Source organism: Sceloporus undulatus, chromosome 2, assembly GCF_019175285.1.
Source record: "Sceloporus undulatus isolate JIND9_A2432 ecotype Alabama chromosome 2, SceUnd_v1.1, whole genome shotgun sequence".
NCBI classification, from domain to species: domain Eukaryota; kingdom Metazoa; phylum Chordata; class Lepidosauria; order Squamata; family Phrynosomatidae; genus Sceloporus; species Sceloporus undulatus.
In genome coordinates, this window is record NC_056523.1 from 135933483 (window position 1) to 135956311 (window position 22829).

Here is a 22829-nt window from a genome sequence, read left to right on the forward strand (position 1 = left end):
TTAAATATTTGAAGGGATGTCATATTGAGGAGGGAGCAAGCTTGTTTTCTGCTGCTCCAGAGACTAAAATGCAGAACAATGGATGCAAACTGCAGGAAAAGAGATTCCATCTCAACATTAGGAGGAACTTCCTGACAGTAAGGGCTGTTCGACAGTGGAACACACTCCCTCGGAGAGTGGTGGAGTCTCCTTCCTTAGAGGATGGTTTGATTGAGAGTTCCTGCATGGCAGGGGGTTGGACTAGATAGCCTTTGTGGTATCTTCCAACTCTATGATTCTATGATTTTGTATCCACTGGGGGGGGTCTAGGAACCCAACCCCAGTGGATACCGAAGGCCTGCTGTACACAAGTCAGGCTCACATCATTTGCAATTAATGTGTGGCTACCTGAGCAGAACCAGGGAGACACCTACAGTAAACCTGAGTTTCCATAATGCTAAAACTATTATAATATAGGTGGCAACTCACATAAAGAGCAGGTTGCAAAGCTATGTTCTACAGATGTTTAACACTAATTAAGCCAATATTGAGGTCTCATTATGTCCTTCCTCATGCAAGAGCAGTTGAGTTTGATCACTTCCAGAACTCCATCAGAAGTATCTCATTTTTCCAAATTTCTGAAAGGATATCTTCTCCATGCCTCTCTGTATGTTCTCTTTTGCTTCTCATGTGAAAATGCATAAAGTCATTCTTTATTTCATGGCTATAGCCTTCAACATCACCTGCAGAACAGAGCCTCCTAACTACAAAGAGAGTATCCCTGCCAGTATTTGGTGTTCATGGAGTGATCTGGTGCTGGTGCTGCTGCCATAAAAATATTCTGTGTGATCAAGGATTAACGTGTCAAACTAGGCTAGAATTAACATAGAGTGCAGAATTGTCACATGGAAACTGTTTGAACTACATTTGAAAGACAGCATGAAGAGCCACAGACTGCATCAATGAAGAGAAACAAGCCCTGGCTTGCAGAAGAGCCCACCTACAAAAATCCACATGGTGAGAAGCCTCCAAGGAACTGCAGCAACGAGCATTTTTGGCTGGTAACTACGGGAGTCATCTATAGAAAGCTACCCTCCCATTGCCATTGTTCTCTCTTTAGTTGCCTCTTGTTCCTCCTCCCTCTTGATATTAAGTCTGGGGCTGCTGCCATATTGCTGAATTAATTCATCATGACACTACTTTAACTGCTATGACTCCATCCTATAGAATTCTCGTAGTTTGTTGTAGCACCAGAGCTCTCTAGCAGAGAAGGCTAACTGTCTCACAAAACTATGAATCCCAGAATTCCATTGCATTGAGTCATGACAGTTAGATATGTGTAAAACTGCATTAATTCTGCTGTGTAGATGAAGCCTGGTTTTTTCCAGAGCAGCAAAGAGGGAAAAAGAAGTTGTAATACCTGTGATGTTAGATAATTTGGAGGAAGTGGTTCACATTCTGTGTTGTATTATTAGATGGTAAGCCCATCTAGGTGCCTGTATGAAGATGGAGTGATAGGTATAGAATTCTGGGTAGAGTGGATTTGTAGGTGGATGATGATTGCTGAAGAAAATGAGAAAGAGACAGAGTTCAGGAGGACCAACTAGAAGGCTCCCACAACACACAAACATACCTCCAGGCCTTTGCTGTCTGAGATGTTCACCTCTCTCTGATTAATGGTAGTGCCAGTTATGCAGCACATTTCTGGTTAGGACTTGGATGAGAGACCACCAGAGAATGCCAAGTGCTGTAGACTAAATTTCAGAGGAAGGCAGTGTACATCTCTGAGTATTGTTTGCTTTAAAAAAAAACTATAAAATACATATTGTTGTCATACATCAACAACCAACTTGAAGGCACATATGCACATACAAATACAGCCCTGGACTCAAAAGGAGGCTGAGTGGCAACACTATTGGGGAAAGCTTGGAAAGGAACTTTATACACTCAAAGAATGCAGCTGTACCAGTGCACAGAAACTTCTACTTGCTCCACTTGCCTGATTTCACTGCATAGATCATCATTCGGGGGCTCCAGTATGAGCTGGGACTTCTCCCTCAGCTTGATTCCTAAGGGCCTGTGCCAAGTTTAGCTCTAGTGATCAAGCCTTTGGCTGCCAAATTCACTCTGTGTTTCCTGCAGAGCCATTTTCCATTGAATCCTTTGATATATCCAAGCATACACTCAAAGCGAAGGCCATGAGAATAAAGCCATGCATCATCATTCAGAGGATGCCATATATCTTTATTTCATGTCATGATTATTCAGTTCTGCTTCCTCAGTTTTTATGTGCCTAACACAGGCAATGTATTACTGCTTCCTTTGGCTTGAGATTTGTTCTGCATCTGGGGGATATGAAAAGATGAGACCATATCATAAATCCCTCCTCTGTTTGCTTCCTCTCTTCTCCTCACCTCCCACAAGCACTTTGTCAAGAACAACACTTTGGCCAACACTTTGTATAGTGTCCTTCTCCTCACCCCAGCCCACCCCCCACACACTAGTTGCTTATTCTGTTCATTACACAGAAGTAGACCATTCATGTGCCCCCACCTCCAAGACACAAGAACTCCCTTATCTGAAATATCTAATAGAGCAAAGTGTCCATTTCATGAAAATCTGCTTTCAACTTGCTGGAAAGCTCCCAGCAAAACATGGCTTGGACATGCCCAGGGCATCCTAAATTTTCTTTTGATGTTCAGTCTGTGAGGAGAGAAGAGAAGGTGAGTTGTGTTTTGAGGGTCATCCTTGACTCTTTATGGCAGGGGTAGGCAACCTGAGGCCCGCGGGCCGGATGCGGCCCAGCGAGGCCTTGGGACCGGCCCCAGCCTGGTCCTGCCGCCGATTGCCGCCGGGGCCTTTGGCCTCTCACGCGAGGGACATGGTGGGGCAATTGTCTATAGAAGCCTCAGAAACATGCATTTATCTTAACATTTTTTTAAAAATCAGCAATTTTTTTCACGTGTCCTCCATTTTTTTATAAAAAAGTGCCCTCCATTTGAAAATTTTGTCCTACATTTGTCCTGGTTTATTTATTTAGTTAGTTTTTTTTTAAAAAAAAATATTTAATTATTTATTTTTTGGTTTTGCCCCCCCCCCCCTCCAGTTGTCTGAGGGACAGCAACCCGGCCCCCGGCTCAAAAAGGTTGCCTACCCCTACTTTATGGGGTTTAAGTTTTGTGTGTGAGTTTTCATTTGTTTTTTTGCTCTTTCTGAGCATGTGATCAAAGGGAACAGGGCTTCTGCTGGATCTCTGTTCTCCAGGATTGGGGGTGGCACTAACAGCCTCTAGTTCTATATAACTATTGCTTCAATCTATGGAGCTCAATCTCTGAGGTGTGGTGGTGCATGTCTTGGAGCACATGCAGTCATATCAGTAAATAGTACAGCATTACAATCTGGTAAGGGTGGGAAAAGATAACTTGGAGCACATGCAGTCATATCAGTAAATAGTATTACAGTCTGATAAAGGTGGGAAAAGAGAACTGCAGAGATGGAGGAAGAAGGCTCTGTCATTGTCTGATGCAATGGGTGTGCAAAGTTTGTCTTCTTGCCAGGAGTCCTCACTGACTACACTTGCAGGAAGTGCAAACTGGTGGCTCTCTTGGAAAAGAAGGTCAGCGCACTGCAGCTACGTGTTGAGACTCTTCAACACATCAGATAACACGAGAACCTCCTGGATAGAACAAAGACAAAATTTATCCTACAGAGCCAATGAAAACAGAGAGGGCTGTAACACTAAAGGAGCACCCTGGAGGACAATCATCATCAGGAGCAGACTGTGTACAAGGGATTTGGAACCACTCCAAGTAAGCAATTGCTTTCTACATCTTTCTAAGGGTAGTGGTGGTAAAGAGGTGCAAATAGGAAACCAGCAGCAAGAGATACTTTATGCCAAAACAGGAGCCAACATAACTACCAACTGGAGCAAGAAGAAAAGAAAGGTTCCTATAGTTGGGGATTCATTGCTCTAAGGTATAGAGAGAATTGTGTGTCATCCAGACAAGATGAATCAGAAAGTGTGCTGTCTTCCTGTTGCCTGTATCCAGGATGTCACTGACAAGCTGCCAAAGCTCATCAAGAACACAGAGCAGTACCACTTTCCTCTGATTCATGTGTCACCAACAACACTGCAAATAACACCTTTGAGCAGATCACCTTGGACTATGAAGCTCAGGGCAGGAAACTGAAGGGTTTAGAGCAGTGATTCCCAAAATCTGGTCCTCAAAGTGTTTGGGACTTCAGCTCCCAGAAGCCTCAGCCATCTTGGTCTGGAATTCTGGGATCTGAAGTCCAAAGCACCCGGAAAGCCAGTGTTTAGGAATCACTGGTTTAGAGGAACAGGTGATATTCTCGCAAATTCTACCGGTGAAAGATAGCTGACCACACAGGGATAAGAAGGTACTGCAAGTGAACAACTGGCTATGCAAATGGTGCCAACAGCAGAGGTTTGGCTTCTGAGACCATTGTTTTCATATTCTAAACAAAGGATCTTAAATAAGAGCCCTGGTGGCAATAAGAGCCCTGGTGGCACAGGGTTAAATGCCTGTACTACAGCCAATCACTCAGAAACCATAAGATTGTGAGTTCATTGCCAGCCAAGAGCTCAGGCTCGACTCAGGCTTGCATCCTTCTGAGGTCGCTAAAATGAGTACCCAGATTGTTGGGGGCAATTAGTTTACAGAATGTAAACCACTTAGGGAGTGCTTAAGTGCACGGATAAGCAGTATAGAAATGTATTTGTCATTGCTATTGCTAAAGGTCTACAGGCTACAGATGGGCTACACCTCACGAAAACCAGGACAAATGTCTTTGGTAAAAGCATGGTGAATCAGATCAAGAGAACTTTAAACTAAATCTGGGGTGGGTAAGTTCTAAATATAAGGATGTGAATTCTAGAGGAGAAGCTGAGGAAGAGAATGGGAGCCCCAGTAAAACTCACAGTAGAAAATAAGATGAGAATAAACAACACTAAATGTCTATACGCCAATGCACATGAGTTTGGGAAACAAACAACTTGAGGTAAATGTGTTTACAACAGAGCTTTGTGGGATAACTCCCATGACTGTAATATAACAATTGAGGGGTATAATCTGTTCAAAGAGAATAGATGGAAAAGAAAAAGAGGGAGAGTAGCATTATATGCCAAAGACAAATTCACTTGTGCAGAAATCCATGGAAGTGATCAAACTGGATCAGTGGAAAACTTTGGGTAAAAGTAAACTGATACAAAACCAAAACAACATTGTGTTAGGTAGGAGTTTACTACAGACCACCAAAATCAGGACAAGGTGGTAGATTATGCTTTTCTGAAACAAATCTCAGAAATCTCCAAGAAGCAAGACATGAGGCTGCCTGACATGCCAGGTGGGTCCTCTTTGGAACAGGCCGCAGGGGTCCAGATTGGCTGCTGGGGCTATGGAGGGCAGCACTTCCAGTCTAGGGACAGAACTACAACTCCTGCCTTGCATCGGAAGCAGAAGTGCCATTCCATTGGTCAGCACCGGGGCATTGGGGCAGTTGGATTAGTTGGGGAGGTGGATGAGGAAGACTTCCACGCCTCCTGGGTGGTGATTGGCTGCCTGGGCTATTTAAGGCCATGTTGCAGTTCAGGCCAGTGCCATTTTAACTTGGCTTTTTTGAACCAAATTTCAGAAATCTCCAAGAAGCAAGAACTGGTAGTTACAGGGAACTTCAGTTATCCTGATGTCTGCTGGGGAGATGAGCTCTGATAAGTATAGGCTTTCCAACAAATCCCTGATGTATCTTACAGATCATTTCTTCTTTTTAAATGTGGAGGAAGGAATGAGAGGATCAGCAATCCTTGCTTTGATCCTAACCAATAGGGAGGAGGTGGTCAATGGAACCAAAGTAGTTGGTACTGGGGGTGGTAGTTGGTACTGGGGGTAGGGTAACTATGTAATACTAGCATTCATAGCTGTGGGACAGGCCAAAGAAGAATATGGTGAAACACCTTGAATTTCAAGAAAGCTATTTTTATCAAGCTCAGGGAAATACTGGGCAAAATCCCTTGGCAAAAGATGTTAAAGGAAAAAGACACTCAGCACAAGTGGGATTTCATTAAGAGGTAACTGCTAAAAACACAATCACAATTCCATGGAAGAAGGGAAACAGCAAACATCTGAAAAGGCCAATGTGGTTGCACAATAAACACGAGGAGGAAGTGAAAAGAAAAAAGAGTATAATGAATGAAAGACGAATCACCAACGAAGAATACAGATGTATAGGTGTAGCCAAGATTGCAGAAACAGTGTAAGGAATCCTGAAACTAAAAATGAGCTGAGTCTGGCTAGGCAAGCAAGTAGCAACAAAAGGTTTTTTTTCCTCCAAATATGTTCAAAGCAATAGAATGACAAAGGATATGGTGGACCACTGATCAGCAAGGATAGTAAAATGCTAACAGATCTCAGTGGTAAGGAGAACTGTTCAATGTACGTCCATGCAACAGCAGACATCTTGGCAAGGAATACAGGTTGCAAATCAATAAAGAGCAAGGAATCAGCCACACCTCAAGCAGATGGGCGGTTTGGAGTGGCTTCTGGCCACTCCAATTGCAAGTGCACCCAAAGCAGCTCAGGACCATGGCAACCAGACACCATGGTCCCAAACTTGGCTGCCACCACAGTCCACAAGGGACTGTGGGCAAGGAGCACTTTTTTGCACTCCTTTTGAGGCCAGGTTTAGGCCATTTTAAGTGGCCATGGTGCAGCTTCGACCCAATCTGCGAGTGTGCCTCATCTGAATGCACATCCCTGGACTGGCCTGAAGGTAGTGCTTTTGGCCCATCTGTTTTGGGCTTTAGGGGTGAAACAGAAACCTCACTGGTGTCAATCACTTGGCATAGTGATTTGAATATTGGGGGCCATTCAGACTACCTATAACCCCGGATCAGGAACCAAATTATGCACATGAAGTTCATATTCACCCTGAATCTCCCACAAGTGAATCTGAGGCTTCCACAACCATTTCAGGGCAAATGCCCCTTGGCGCGGGTCATTTGGAATCAGGGTAAAAGCTGTATCTTTTGGGGGGGAAACAGTTTCAGCGAATATGAACTTGCCCCGATCATGATCGGGGCAAGTTCAAGGGAGGAATTTAGGTCAGAGGGAGGTCAGTAGGCAGATCATTCCCTCCCCTTCATCAGGGCGAAAGAGGAGGAGGTGGAGGAGGAAGGAGCCAGAGGAAGGATGCAAAAAAGGGCAATTAGGGTGACAGGATGCAAAGGGAAATTGGGGCAACTGACGGGGGATGCAAAGGGCAGTCAGAGGGAGGGCAGAGGGGGGAACTGGAGAAAGGGTGCCAAGACTGATGGAGGAGGAGGAGGAAGATGAAGGAGCTGGGGGGGAAGAAGGGGGCCATGGAGGGCAATCGGAGCAGGAGGAGAAGGAAGGAGCCAAAGAGTGCCAAGAGAATCGGTGACAGAAGACGAGCAGGAGGAGGAGGAGGATGAAGGAGCTGGGGGAAGAAGGGGACCATGGAGGTCAATCTGTCATGGAGCAGGAGGAGGAGAAGGAAGGAGCAGGACGAAGGGTCAAGTTCAGGGGAGAAAATTAGGTCAGAGGGAGGGCACAGAACGGAGCAAGCCTCCTTCTCACACCAGGCAGCTTTCTCTCTCTCTATTATTTTTTAAATTATTTTTGACAGACTATGTGCATGTTTTTTGCTACAGGTAGATAGATATATAGATAGAATGTGCCTGCCTGCCTGTTCACTATCCCTTTCATTTCCTTGCTTGTAGCAGCAAGGCACTTTGCAAAAGGCTTTTTTTCTATGTGAATGCTACAATGTGAATGTTACAAATGTTTCTCTTTCTAATTTGGCAAATTGATACAGAACAGTTTTGCTATTGTCTCTAAGGAATTCTGGGGTAGCTGAGGGAAAGCAAAGGATGTGTGGCATCCTTTTCTGGCATTCCAAGGTGAGGAATTAATTTATTATTGTTGTTGTTGTTGTTGTTGTTGTTGTTATTGGGGCATTCCAGACCAGTGCTTTGCGCCGGCCTGGAGATGTGTTAGGGTTGCTCGAGGGCAGTGCCACCACATGCCCCACAACCCTAACATCGTGGCGGCATGATAATGGTGGTGCCCTGTATACACAGGCACCACCATTATGATGTCATGGCCGCGCCACGGCCAAATGGCACGATGCAGGCATGATGTCCCCTCAACGCTGCAGGGCACTTGGGGCACCCTTTCAGCATCGCAGGAAGGAGCTCTGAAACGGAGCTCCTTTTTGCTGCATGCATCGCTGCCACGGCCTTTACATGGCCACGCCAGCGATGCAGAAGAAAAAGGGGCCAAGTGGCCCCTTTCTCCCCTTTCCCGCAGCTGTCAGGGTGTCCGTGAGGCATAAAGCCCCAAGGATAGCCCTTTCCAGGCCTGGAGAAGTGGGAGATTGTGGCCTCTGGGGCTGCTGCTGCAGATGACCAGGCCCCAATCTGGAGGGGAAAGGGGCAGGTGCAGGCTGCCTCAAAGGGGCGATCTGTATCTCACCAAAATTACATGCGTATGAAGCACTCTGGGGTGGCAAGGAGGGAGGATGCAGGATGCAGAGATGGCATTAGATTGCATTTTGGGGTTGAAAACAGGGTCAAGGGAAGATTCATAACCTGCAGTGACCCAAATACCCACAATACACACACACACACATACACACACACACACACACACACACACACACGAGGGTTTTAAATTTGAGAAAATATGCGCATACTGGCGCCTGGTTTTTAAAAGAAAAGGAGGGGGGAAGCACACTTCCGATTGCCCAGTGGGTGCAGGAAACATCACCTATGATGAAAGCAGAACTAAATTTGATTGACAGCAAAAGGCGCCTTCATTTTAAACCGATTTTTCCGCAGGAGGTTAGAGGGCATTCGGGGTTAAAATACCCTGCTTGAGGTAGTGGGCACTTGCTTCCAGAGGGATTGGGGGGGGGGATCTTCCCAGTTCCTTCCAGTGCAAAAAGCTCAGTAATGAGGCCTGGTACTACGACTCTGAAGACCAGAGTTCGATTGCCCACTTGTCCATGAAACCCACTGGGCAAGTTGCATGCTGTCGGCCTCAGGGGAAGACAATGACAAACCTCCTCTGAACATATCTTGCCATGAAAACACCATGATAGGTTCACCTTAGGGTCACCATAACTCAGAAATGACTTGAAGTCATTCAACAACAACAAAAGCAATGCTTGAGGGGGACTTTATTTAGTTTTAAAAATTGGTTGGATAGTTCATTGCTCTCCTTCCTCTACAATTAAAAAAAGCAGTTATATCATCTCAAGATAATATGCATTTAATCTGTGACTGTGGAAAACAGCTAAGAGACTTGTGGTCTCTTACACATCTACATCTAGTGAAAGTAGACTGGGTCCTAGAAAGGTGATGCCATCGTAAATTTTCCAACTCATAATACCTAGAAGGAGTCTTTATTGTTTTTATTGCAACAAACTAACATGACTAAAGCTCTGACAATTGCTAGAACTGAGAGTTGACATGTAATCCTGTTTAGCATTCTGCTGTATTTACACAAAGCGCTACTCAGTATTTGACACATTTCATGACTGACAATGGTATTTCATATCTAAACAACATTTGATAGATGAAACACAATAGCACTTGATAGCACAGCTTATGCAATGTTCTTTCCTCCCAAATAATCAAGATGCCAACAACTCTAAAGCACTCACATTTCAAATCCTGAGGTATGTATTCATGCTCAAAATGATGATTCAGATTCTGAATCTGCCGTTCACATATTTTCCTCTGTGCAATTGTTCAAAGAGTGTCAAAATGTCAGCATCAAAATTTCTGACTCTTTTTTTCTTTCTTCTTTCTTTTATGTCTTGGTTATTCCTCTTTTGCTTCCATAAATGGCCTTAAGACTGTAGGTTTGCAGGTAGAACGCCTTCTAACTAACACAGGGCCCTTCCACACTATAAAATTATATCATTACAATTCCAGTTTAATTGCCATGACAATATCCTGTAAAACCCTGGGATTGGTAGTTTAGGGAGGTGTGTTTATAATCCTCAGCCAGGGAGCTCCTCTGATGTCTCTGAGCAAACTACAAACCCTAGGACAGTGATGGCGAACCTATGGCATGCATGCCAGAGGTGGCACTCAGAGCCCTCTCTGTGGGCACATGTGCCATCACCCCAGCACAGAGTCTGCCAGCATTTGTTATTAGAAAGCCAGAGGGACATGGCACTTTGCAATAAATAAGTTGGGTCTGGTTTGCAGTTTGGGCACTTGGCCTCTAAAAGATTCACCATCACTGCCCTAGGAAACCCCATTTCACAGTTAAAGTGGAATCATAGTGCTGTGATGATGTAGTGTCAAAGGACTGTTAATGGTGGTGTTGCAGCTATCTAATGTCCACACTTAGACTTCATACCTTTTTTTAGATAAAGCCTTTATTAAGTAAAAAAATAAAATGAAACAAAAGGGTGTGAGCCTTTGAATTTCCTAGAATTGTTCAGCAGACTAGCTGATACAAACAAAGAGGGGGCTGGGGAAGAAATAGAAGAAGCCCCAAAATTACATGGATTTTTGTGGCCATTGGAGGTCTAGAATTGAAACCGTGTCTCAAGATGACAGACTGGATGAATCCCTGGCATAGGTTGTATGCTTACCACCCCCAGCTCCCCATAATAGAATGAAAATAAACCAATATATTTCCATTTCTAAATACAAAAAGATGTCTGTCTTCAGGATGTACTTCAGATTTGTATACCAATGAATATAACTTCAAAAAACTGCTTTTTGCATATACAATAAAATCCCCATTATCCTGGGCTTCTAACAACACTAGAAATACAGTGGGCTGTTGGTATCTTCTGGGGTTTGGTTCCAGGAGCCCCCTGTGGATACCAAAATCTAGTTCCATTAAATACCATGATGCAGTAAAATGGTGTCCCTATTAGAAATCTGTATATAAGAAGGGCTGACTGTAGTATGCTTCTGTGCAGAAAGTAGGGATATAGGACTCTGCAAGCAAAGCAGCCAAGAAATAAACGTTGGGAATATATTCTACAGAAGCTTCATCAGAGGACAGGAGACATTTATACTTCCTGTTCCCATTTCAGCCCCAAGCCATACATCTGGATAAATTAAATGGAAAATAGGTATTTTCCATGAAGTGCCCTGATGATAAAACATATCTTGGTGTTTAATATTTGCGAGCTGGCAGAATTGGATAGTCAATAGAGGCCACAGTAGATGATATTTCAGCAGCATTTTGATAGCTGGTGTGTGTGGAAGGGTTGCTACTCATGGTACTGATATTGACAGTGAAGGGTATTTAGTATTCAGCAGCTCATATTTTATCAACCATACAGTATACAAATGAAGTCTATCAAGTGTTTGTGCACAGTGTTTAATCTATCTGAGAGTTCACACATCAGCAATTTATTATTATTTATTCTGTTTAAGATATTTATATACTACTTCCCAGGCAGAGCTCACATAACATTATTGAAACATGGAACCTGAATTGAAACATGTAACAACAACAAAAAAGACAAGGCAAACAACTGCTCTTACTTTAACAAATGCTCTTGTTCTTTCTCCTTTCCCCTCACAAGAAAACAGTAGCAATCATGGGAGGAAGAAACCACAATTGGAAGCTACATTGGGCAGTTCAGCAAACTGTCTTTGCTTCCTCCCTGCATCCCTCACAATATCTGCTTATGAATATAAATATTCAAAATATCAACCCCAGTTTGATGCACTAGAAGATTCCAGAACATTTGTTGCAGTACCTAGACCACTACTCTCTGAGTATCCCAACTATCTTTAGATGCCCTATAAAAGCTCAAAAACTATTTTCTTTGTGTTGCCTAAGTGTTCCTGCAAAACCAAGCAAGAGCTGCAGTGTATGACTTGAGCACTGCCGATTCTGGCTTGGGTGGTCTAATTATGCCGGTGGTTCTAGAACAAGCTCACATTAATCGGCAGAGACTTGTAGGGCTTACAAGAAGTTAGCCTGACTAGGCAAAACACAGGGTGTATGTAGCAGCTCTTTAAGAAAGTTGTTCAGATTATGGACAGCACTCAGAGAAAGCCAAGAACCAGGCTGTACTAAAGAGTAATCAGGATCCAAAGGCAAATCAGTAATCAGGACTAGAGGAAGCACAGAAGCACAACAGAGCATGGAGAGATCAAGCTGTGTTCCAATGAAACTCAGCTACTTTACACTCCATCCTTTGTGCCTAAGAGGAGCTAATGGCCAGTCTGGGAGCCATCACTCTGGAAGGTTTTTATTAAGAAGCTGCAGTGGTTCAACATGCTACATGAGACAGTGATCAGCATTTCATGAAACTTCACTGAGAAGAAGTTTTGATGCAACTCACAACCTTGGCAGTGACTGGATGTCAGTCCCTGACCACAGGCCAGCTTGCATTTGGTTCTTCATCTGGTCTCTATCCACACACCTGTAATTCACTCAAGCAGCTCATTCATTATCCAGACTTTTAAATAATCCCCCACCCCCCAGCATTTTATTATGGATGACTTTTATTCTGCTTCTGTGCACATTTGTTGTTTTATGCTTAGCTTGTTTGTAATGTATTTGTTTTGTTTTTCAGTGATTTTGTAAAATATTAGTTTCTATCTTTACCAATTAGCTTTAATGGAAAGTGGGTTTATTATTATTATTACTATTATTATTATTACCACTATTATTACTATCAAAAAGAGCCAGAGGCAGAAACAGAAGCATCAGGACTCAGTTACAGCCATCTGTTTTTCAAAGATCTCAGGCATTTCTCTAGGTTTATAAAGAATGAAATGACTTGTTTTCATATCTCTTGAGGAATGGCTTTTGATTGTATTCAAAAAAAATTATTATTGCATCATTCTTTTACATTTGGACTGCATAGAAAATAAGCCTATTTCAGCCCATTCAAGAGTGAAATTAAGTTGAACAACAAAGCAATTTCTATTAACAGGAGGAGGGAGGAGGGAGGAAAGCAAATTAGAAATGAATAGAGAAGTCACAAAGGCAGAGAAGTGTGTCAGGTAATAGTGAAATTAAGAAATAAAAATGTCTGCTCAGGCACAGCAATACAATGGTGCCATGTTGCCACTCCACAGTTATGCTGTTACCCTTAAATAATTTAGGAGCGTCTGATGCTTGAAAGATGGTTGTGAGTTTTTGTGTCACTCCTGTCCATGAGCCTCCCCTGTGTTCATACAGTTACAGAGAGATGGGGCTTTCCAATGCCTCAAGAAGTGGCAGCAGGGTACTACAGTACCCCAAATCCCCTAAATAGTTTTTGCTGATGTGTATCTGTGCCTTCAGGTTGCCTGTCAACCTAGGCAATAAATAAATAAATAAATATTTATTAACAGGAGGAGGGAGAAGGAATCTCCCCTCTCCATTTCTCTGTACCTACTGGAAAAAGAAGAGAAGGTGTGCCTTCCCCTCAGTTTTGACTCTGATCCCACCCACTTCCCATCACTACCATTGGCCTTCCAAGGTTGTCCACCTCTGATTTAAGCATTCTGACAAACCTATGGTAACCTGTTTTCCACAAGAGCTCCCTTGTGGCTGGGCAGCTGAAATGACCACACCTCAACATGTGAGAATGATTATTTAGAGATGTATTTAGATATTTTTATCCCACCTTTCTTCCAATATGGGCTCCAAAGTGTCTCACAAAATGGATTATACAATCAACCCAATTAAAGCATTACTTTAAAACAAAAATGCATTCAACACATTGTTGTTGTTGTGTGCCTTCAAGTCATTTCCAACTTATGACAACCCCAAGGCAAATCTATCATAGAATTTGATTGGCAGGATTTGTTCAGAAGAGTTTGCCATTGCCTTCGCCTGAGGCTGAGAGCATGTGATTTTCCCAAGGTCATCCAATGGGTTTCATGGCCAAGCTGGGAATTGATCCCTGGTCTCCATAGTTGTAGTCTAACACTCAAAACAGTACACTGTGTGGGCTCTCATTCAACAGCACAAGCTTCTACTCCAGTCAGCTAAAAGCTGAATAGCTGTTTAAATAAAGTCTTCGTCTACCAAAGAAAAGAGAGGAGATAAACTGAGCCTCCACTGGGAAGGAGTTCCATAGTTTAGGAACAACCACTGAGGTGCTGCCTGCATGGGCCAGAATACTCCAGGAGCAGCTCAGACTATTCTGACCCCAAATTCCCCCCCATTACTTGGGCACTCCAGAGCTCTTTGTTGTGATGCCAGGTGGCTGTTCATGCCACCCAGTGCCGCCTCTGCTGACAGTCATTGCTGAATAAAGTGTCCAGCACTAATCACAGGTTAGGAGCTTTGTTCTGATCTCAGAACAAGCATCATGCAGCTACAGGCAGCACAGTAGGATGCATTGTAAACAGTTGCCCAACAATGCAACAGAGGGCCCCTGGTCTTCCAGGAAGATCCAGAGCAAAAGGTTTTAAGGGGGGTATACTTTGGGTTCAGTGCTGAACTCGCTGGACATCATCAGGACAGTTTGCACCAGAACTGGGGTTTGGGCCCTGTGTCATCCAGACTGCTTTCCAGAGGACAAGGGGAGGATGTTTTATTTGGCCCGTGAAGACAGGGGCTCAGATGGGTCTCTCCCATGTCCTCACTAGAAGAACCTGTAAGCATGGTGGGACAGAGAAAAAGCACTCCAGTGAATCCTAGGGGCTGGGCAGGCTCATATGGGGAGATACAGGCTTTCTGATAAGCTGGACCAAAGCCACAGAGTCCTTTGTGGTCATAACCAGCTGTCTATACAACTATCTATAGCAAACTGGGGCATAGTTGCTCCTTACACTGCATGTAAAGAGACCGCTTGAATTGAACACATTGGCTGCAACACACATTCTGTCAGGCACCAACCCCATGGCAGTATTATTTTATCACATGCACATATGATTTTCCAATAACTTGAAGTATTATAAATATACTGTGATGACTCCAGCTTGGCAGGTAAATCAACCCCTGTCAAGGGAATAGTGATCGATGGCAAGAACTGCCTTTTCACATAGTTACTGTTGACAATTGTTCACCTTTTCTTGTAAGTAACAAAGGGAGAAAGGGAGAGTTGCCAGAATCTGCACTGTAACTTGAACTTCGGTTCCATGCTGAAGTGAAAATTTTGCATAAGTATGCTGCCTTTTACCCACTACAAGTGATCCAAGTCCCTAGTTTGATTGACACATTTGTGCTACCGTATATCTGATAGGGTAGATAGCAATTATAGAACAATTTGGAAAATTGGTACCCTGAACATCCTATTCATGGTGGGAGCTTTTCTTCAGTGTTCCATAAATCATAATTCCCCCCCCCCCCCCGTCTGCTAAGCAGGAAGTTGTTTTTACTTACTTACTTACTTACTTGTACCTATTGAAATATTTGTTTATCACATCTAGACCCACCAGGTCCCCAAGACAACAGACAACAAATAAAAATGTTCTTCAAAAAAATTATTGGGAGTGCTTAATAAAACATAAACACAACCAGACAGTCCCCAAAGTCAACTCCCCTGGTTTTAAAGAACAAAGATCATGCAAAACAATACTGGCTTGGATGCCTGCCAGGAACCTCTTTCCCCGACGGACAGATCAGGGCCTGAGCGGCCACAGAGGCTGCCCGAGAGGCCCCAATCCGCCACTTCTCCAGGCCTCGGGGAAGCGGCAAAACACTGCTTCCCCACAGCCTGGAAAGGGGTGTCCTTGCGGCTTCATGCCCCAAGGACACCTTGACAGCTTCAGGGAAAGAGAGAAAGGAGCTGCTCGGCCCCTTTCTCTTCCGTATCACTGGCGCAGCCATTTAAGGGCCCCTTCAGCGATACGTGCAGCGAAAGGAGCTCCGTTTTGGAGCTCCTTCCGGTGCTGCTGAAAGGGCACCACAAGCGCCCTGCAGCAGCATGCGCATGTCACACCCACGCCGTGCCATTTGGCTGTGGTGCAGCCATGACATCGTAATGGCGGCGCCCATGTAGACAGGGCACCGCAATTTTGATGCCATGGTTATGTGCTGGGCTGCGGGGCATCTGTAAAAGATGCCCCAAAGCAACCCTAGCATGTATCCAGGTCTGGATACCACCTAAGTTATTTTAAATGTTTTATGAAGAAGATCAACTTTTTTTTCTTTGCTAGACCCGGGGTGGCTGCAGGGGCAAGGGGCTGGTAGTTGTTCAGCTTCTGCCTTACCAACTGTATCACTGTGCATATGAAATCCAGTATTATCTCTCACATTCCCCAACACCTCATACAATAATTGTAAAAATAAAAATGAGATCAGTTGATTCCCTGTCCCCACATGCACTGCTGAACTTCCTAGAAGAGGGGTAAGTTTCCAAAGAGGGAGAAGTAATAGTATCTCTGTATCATCACTGTACAATTGCCTATTACATTAACATTGGAAGGGCTCTTTCCTCATCTGTATATAGGGACAGACTATTTCAGAGGAAGGAACTGGGAAAGCCACCTCTGAGTATTCCTTGCCTAAGAAAGCTCTATGAAATTCGTTACAGTAAGTCAACAGGCAAGTTGAAAGCACATGCACACACAAAAAGAAAAGCTATAAATAGAAGGCAACCCCCCTGTTATGTTTTAATGTGACATATCCAAAGATTTTGCACTTGAAATATTTTCCTTCTATTCCCCAAATGTTATCTATCAAAATCCTTACAAACCACTGCTTTATAGAATAGGTACTTCAGAAGTTAACACATTTCAAGGGTGGCTCTCCATTGGGGTAAGCACTTTAGAAAGCATTTTTGTGAGACGGTTTCTGGAGGTTATTGTTCTGCAGAGACTTTTCTCAAACATTTCAAACCATGTTATTGTGTATGGTCCAGTTTTTCAGGTTTGTAAGAATTTCCAGGAGTGCAGTGGTTACACTAGGTTTAGTTTCCTTTGTAATGAAACCATTAGAGGTACTAGCATTTTGTAATGATTTTATTGATTAACAAATATGCAAGGTGACCGTAGGTGGAGACACTCCATAGGCTGTTGCTTCTCAATAGATTTCAAAGTGTCGTGGGATAACAGACCTCAGCATTAATTCACTGTCACTCTGTTTTCCCTCCTTCTCTTTTCCTTCCCTCTCCACCCCACCAACACATAATGGATCAAACTAGACAGTAGGTAATTTCCAAAAGGTAATCTATTTTGCCTCTCACAGTGGGCTTTCAATGGACAAGCCAACTTGCAAATTAGATCTCAGTTTGCCTTCCAGTTACCAGCCACGAAACAGCATGCTATAAGCTTTCCTATCCTATCTTATGCATGCAAAGCACAGGCTCTTCGACAAAGGTCCAAAACACACTGCAGAAATAATCCAGTTTGAGGCTACTTTAATTGCCTGGCTCAATGCAAAGGAATCCTGGGAATTGTAGTTTACTGCGGCACCAGAGCTCTCTGATAGAGAAGGATAAATGTCTCACAAAACTACAGTACCTTAGCATTAAGTGATCTCCAACTGGATTGTTTCTGCGGTTGTTTTGGACCTAAGCTATAGCTCTTTGCTAACAATGCTTGTTCAACACCCTTTGCAAACCTATGGAGATTTGTGGTCTACAACAGAACTTCAACAAATTGATGATTGTAAAAAGGACAAGTTTCAAGACTTAGTATAATAATAAAGGAAGTCTATTGTACCAATACCAGTCCAAGACATTTCACTGCCTGAAATAGAGACACTTTGTCATGAAAATAAACACCTTCTGCTCCATTCCAGCATTAATTTCTGCCTTCATTTTTCCCCCAATGCCTATTCCTTGGAGCAGGTTGTTCTCTTTCCCCATGCTATTTAGTGGAAGAACTGGCCTTCATGAAAAGGACTGGAAGTTGGGGAGAGCCCCTGGGGGGGGGGGTATTAAAGGCTGATGCCCATTTTTCAACCAGATCACATGGCATTGGTAAGATTGCTTTGGTAAGATAAAGAAGGAATTGGACCACACTAATATTTGCACTGTGATTCTGTTTTCAATCTGTCTTTTTTATCTGACAAGAAAATATTTTTGAAAGGCTACTTTTCAAGGCAATCACTTCCTTTCCATCTGCTTTGTCTCTGTAGACTTCAACATGAACTTGTAATGATTTCTTTATTTTCTCTTATCCTTCCTATTTTCATTTGATTATCCTTTGGCTTCTTTCCTCTCCTATCCCACCATCATGTGATTCACCTGCCTTTTTTTCTCTTCTTTCTCTTCCCATTTTTAAAGAATACCTTGCAGACAAAAGCCCCTTAGGCTTTTCAGCTGGGTACTTCTTGAACTTTCCTTTTTTTCCTCAAAAACAACCAATAACCAGATACATTTGCCTCTAACAAATGTTGCAGTGATGCAATTTTAATTAAGTCTATACCACGTCTTCTTACTGGAAAATTGAATCTTGAATGACTACGAAATCTTGAAAGACTACAAAAAGAGCTATGTTGGAATAGTATTTATCTTTAGCTGTCCTAAAATTGTCGTAAAAGTCTTCCTCTCTTTATAAACCTGCAATTAATTCACTACTATTAGGCTTGCATACCCAAAAACAATAAGGATGTGGGGTGAGCTGATCTATTTTTGGGGGGTGCTATGCTCCTTGGAGGTGATGGCCTTTGGTTTTGGTTTAAAGGTTTTTCATGTCTATTTTTGTCTCTCCAGTGTCTGCCTGCTCTTTCTGCTCACCTTTTTATCTATCTTATCCCCACCACCACCACCACTACCAGCCATTGCCCAGAGCTGCCTACTTGATTGATCTACCATTGGTCTGCTTGGTCGCCTGCCATGCCGGATTCCAAAAACACCCTGGCTCTAATCATCTGGCAGGCTGAACTCTGGGTAACCGATAATCTGCTGTTTAAGACAAGGAAGGAGTACATCAGTTCTGGATATGAGTTGCACTTGTAAATTATTTAAGTCAAACAGAGATCCTATGTAGCATTTTACCATTACAAGAGCATCCCCACTTTAAGTAGCCCCAAGGCTTAAGCCGTAACACTAGGCTTTCTCCTTTTCCCTATGCCTCCATGCCCCAACAACCCATTCATCAAAGCCTCTTCACTGTAAAGCTTCATCCAAGCAAGCCAAAGCATTCTGGAGCTGTCCATGGTGCTGAGTGCTGTGCTAAATCAATCAATATGATTCCCCCGCCCCCACCCCAAAAGTCTTTTATCCAACATGAAGCATTTGCTGGTCAATAACATCATAATTTGCAAGAAGATGCTTTCTGAATCAAATGCTAAGCGGATTATTTTTCTGTGGCCACGGCAACTCCGTTTTCCATCGCCCACCCGCTTGCCCTCCCTTCCCCTTTCCAAAGGCGAAGAATCGATAAAGATATGAAAACTCTTCTGTGAGCTGCAGGGTTGATAAACAGCCCTGCAATTCATTATGATGCACCATTCAGTAAGTCTGCCTTTAGAACAGAATGCACTGCTTTCTGAAAGTAGCATGAAGTCTTTTTTATGGAAGTGGAAAAGTTACTTCTGTTTAGCTTGGCTCTGTGTATTTGTGTGTGTAATGTGATTGCCACAGAACAGTGTTTAACAAATATCTTTGAATGTTTTTCACACTTATCCATAGCAAGAATATAGTATAGAATTATAGAGAACAATAACTTGTGGCATGACCAGGCACTCTGTCTCAATATACAGACATCATCTTCACTAATTAACTAATTGTAATTGTAATTAAGAGAGCCACTGCAGTGTAGTAGTTTGAGCACTGGCCTATAGCTCTGGAGACCAGAATCTGAATCCCTGCTCAGCCATGGAAATGCACTGAGCAACTTTGGGGAAATCACACTCTCTCAGCTTCAGCAGAAGGCAATGGCAAAACACCTCTGACAAAATCTTGCCAAGAAAACCCTGCTATCAGTTTGCATTAAGGGTTGCCATAACTTGGATATGATTTGAAGGCACACAACAACAACAACAACAACAACAACAATGCCAGTCAAGTTGACTTTGACTTATGACTACCCTATGAATTAGAGACCTTCAAGTCACCTTGTCATAAACAGCCCTGCTCAGGTCTTGCAGACTCAGAGCTGTGGCTTCCTTGATTGTGTCTATCCATCTAGAGTGTGATCTTCCTCTTTTCCTGCTGCCTTCTATCTTACCAAGTATTATTGTCCTTTCTAGTGAGTCATGTCTTTTCACGATGTACTCAAAGTACAAAAGTCTCAGTTTAATATTCTTACCTGTAACCTCATGTAAAGCACAATTAAAAATATAAGGTTTAAAAATATAGAAGTGAAAAGTTGAACCTTGTTGCAAATGCATGTTAAAAGTGGCCCTGATGTCTGAAGCACCAGCTTCTGTCTTTACTGAAAATGGCCTCTAGGCAGGAGACAAGCCACAGAAGCAAAACTAAAGGAAGACAGGAGTCTGTGCCAGAGCAAGGCAAGGCAAAGCTCATCCAAATTCTTCATGGGTTTTGAACAGCTTTCCAGGAATTTGTTGCAACAGCTTCCTGATCAGCAGTGAGCCCTAGATTATGGTGCAAACCCAGAAACCTACCTCAAGCCCTCCTCCTTCTGTAAAGAGTCAGTCTCTTAAGGAAGTCATATTCTGGCTTGAAATAAATCTAATACTCATTGCTTTATATTCTTTTCACAATCAAACAAAGGATATAAAGGAAGAAGAGATGAATGGGATTTTTGAATTGGATGCATACAGTGTGCCCTTCCCTTACATGGGGGATCCGTTCCGACTCCCCCCCCCCCACATAAGGGAAATACCATGTATGCTTGTGCCCTATTGAAAACAATGGGCTTATGCCCATGGTGAGGTGTGGCGCATGCACCATGGGCACATGTGCCATTGCCTCTTCCGGTGCGTGGCTTTCAGCATAAGCTGAAAGCCACATATGGCATGCCACCATATAATGTGGGTACACTGTATTATTTTTAAAATACAACTCCCAGAATCCCTCAGCAATGGCTGTGCTATCTTTGGGATTCTGGGATTTTGAGTCCAAAAAGTAATATTCCGCAACCTCTAGTATTTCTCTGTTGTCAAGCTGATTCCTCTGAGTGCCATTCCTTTGGAATGGCACCTTTAGTTTCATGGATTGTTGGTTTGGAAGACTCTTCAGTATTGGAGAAAGCTCTTCTCTACTCAATTGCAGATGGGGCTTCCATTCTGATCCTTTGGAGTCAATCTGATCTAACACCCTCCACATCTGCATTTGTGACATTGTTACTCAAGGCTAAGAACATGATTGCATATTCCTCTGAGTGTGTTTTTGAGGAACTGGTTGAAACTTTCCCAGGCTGGTCCAAGTCATTGCTGCCTTAGGAGACAAACAATACTTCCTTCTCATCCAAATCAGGGTGCAAAGTACTTAAAACCAGGTACATAACTTAGAAATTCCAATAGCCACAACTCCCCATCCCTGTCATTAAAAACAGAAGAAGAGGGAAGAGGAGCAAGAAATGAAATAGCTAAGAATTCACTCCAATAGCTAACAATTTTAAATAGCTTTTTAGATGTGTGTGTGTGTGTGTGTGTTTAAATAGCTAACAGTTTTATGACACTAAATCTGCTGCCTGAGATATGTGTCTCACTCTGCCCAATGGTAGATCTTGCCGTAAAGCCATCAGTAACAAAGAAAGTGAGGGCTGTGGCTACAGAATCTATCACAGTAAATACACAAAGGTAGAATCCCTGGAAAATTATAGCTCATCTGTGTGTATATATATATGCTTTCAAGTCATCTGTCAACTTTTGGTGATCTCATAATTTCATAAGTTCTTCTTGGGCACAGAATAGTCAATGGTGTTTTGCTATTGTCTTCCTCTGGATATGGCCTACACCATTGGTTCTCAGGAGGGGGGAGTGACTATTGTTCTCCAATGAACCAGAGTCTCTCACTAAATTTGTGCCCATTGTCTACAATTGTTTCTGTCTTTCCTGGAATGTTGTCAGGGACTGGCAACCAATGGCTCAAGGATTGGCATCTGTCTACCACTTTGAGTAGAACTGGCCTACAGCACTTGTGTTCCTTCATAGTTCCCTGTGAAAGTAGTTAACAAGGCCTGGCCCTGCTTTCCTTCCAAGATCAGATAGGAGCTGGTGCTTTTGTGGTATTTGAAATACCTAGTAAACTGCTGCATCATAGAATTAAAAGAAATCTTCCCTTGATCCCCTGGATAAAAATAATTATCGGCCAGTATCTCTTCTTCCCTTTTTGGGTAAGGTGATTGAGAGGGCAGTTGCAAACCAGCTCCAAGCAGTCTTGGATGATACCGATTATCTTGATCCATTTCAAACTGGCTTCAGGTCGGGATACGGAGTTGAGACTGCCCTGGTCGCTTTGGTCAATGATCTCCATCTGTGCGTTGACAGGGGAAGTGTGGCCCTGCTGGTGCTCTTGGACCTCTCAGCAGCCTTTGATACCATAGACCATGGTATCCTTCTGGAACAACTGAGAGAGTTGGGAATTGCTGGCTATGCTTTGCAGTGGTTCCGTTCCTACCTCTCAGGAAGGTTCCAGATGGTGATGCTGGAGGACAGCTGCTCCTCTATGAGAGAGCTGACATCTGATGTCCCTCAAGGTGCCATCCTGTCTCCCATGCTGTTTAACATTTACATGAAGCCGCTGGGCAAGATCCTCCGGAGACACGGGGCGGGGTATTATCAGTACACTGATGACACCCAAATCTATTTTTCTATGTCTTGGACTGTTTTGGTGACCAAGGAGGGCATCTCTCCTCGGAATGACTGCTTGAGGTCAGTAATGGATTGGATGAGGGAAAATAGACTTAAGTTGAATCCAATACGGATATGGAGATAGGTCCACCAGTCCTGAATGGGGTCACATTTCCCCTGAAGGACTGCATCCGCAGCTTAGGGATGCTCCTGGATTTGTCATTTCAACTG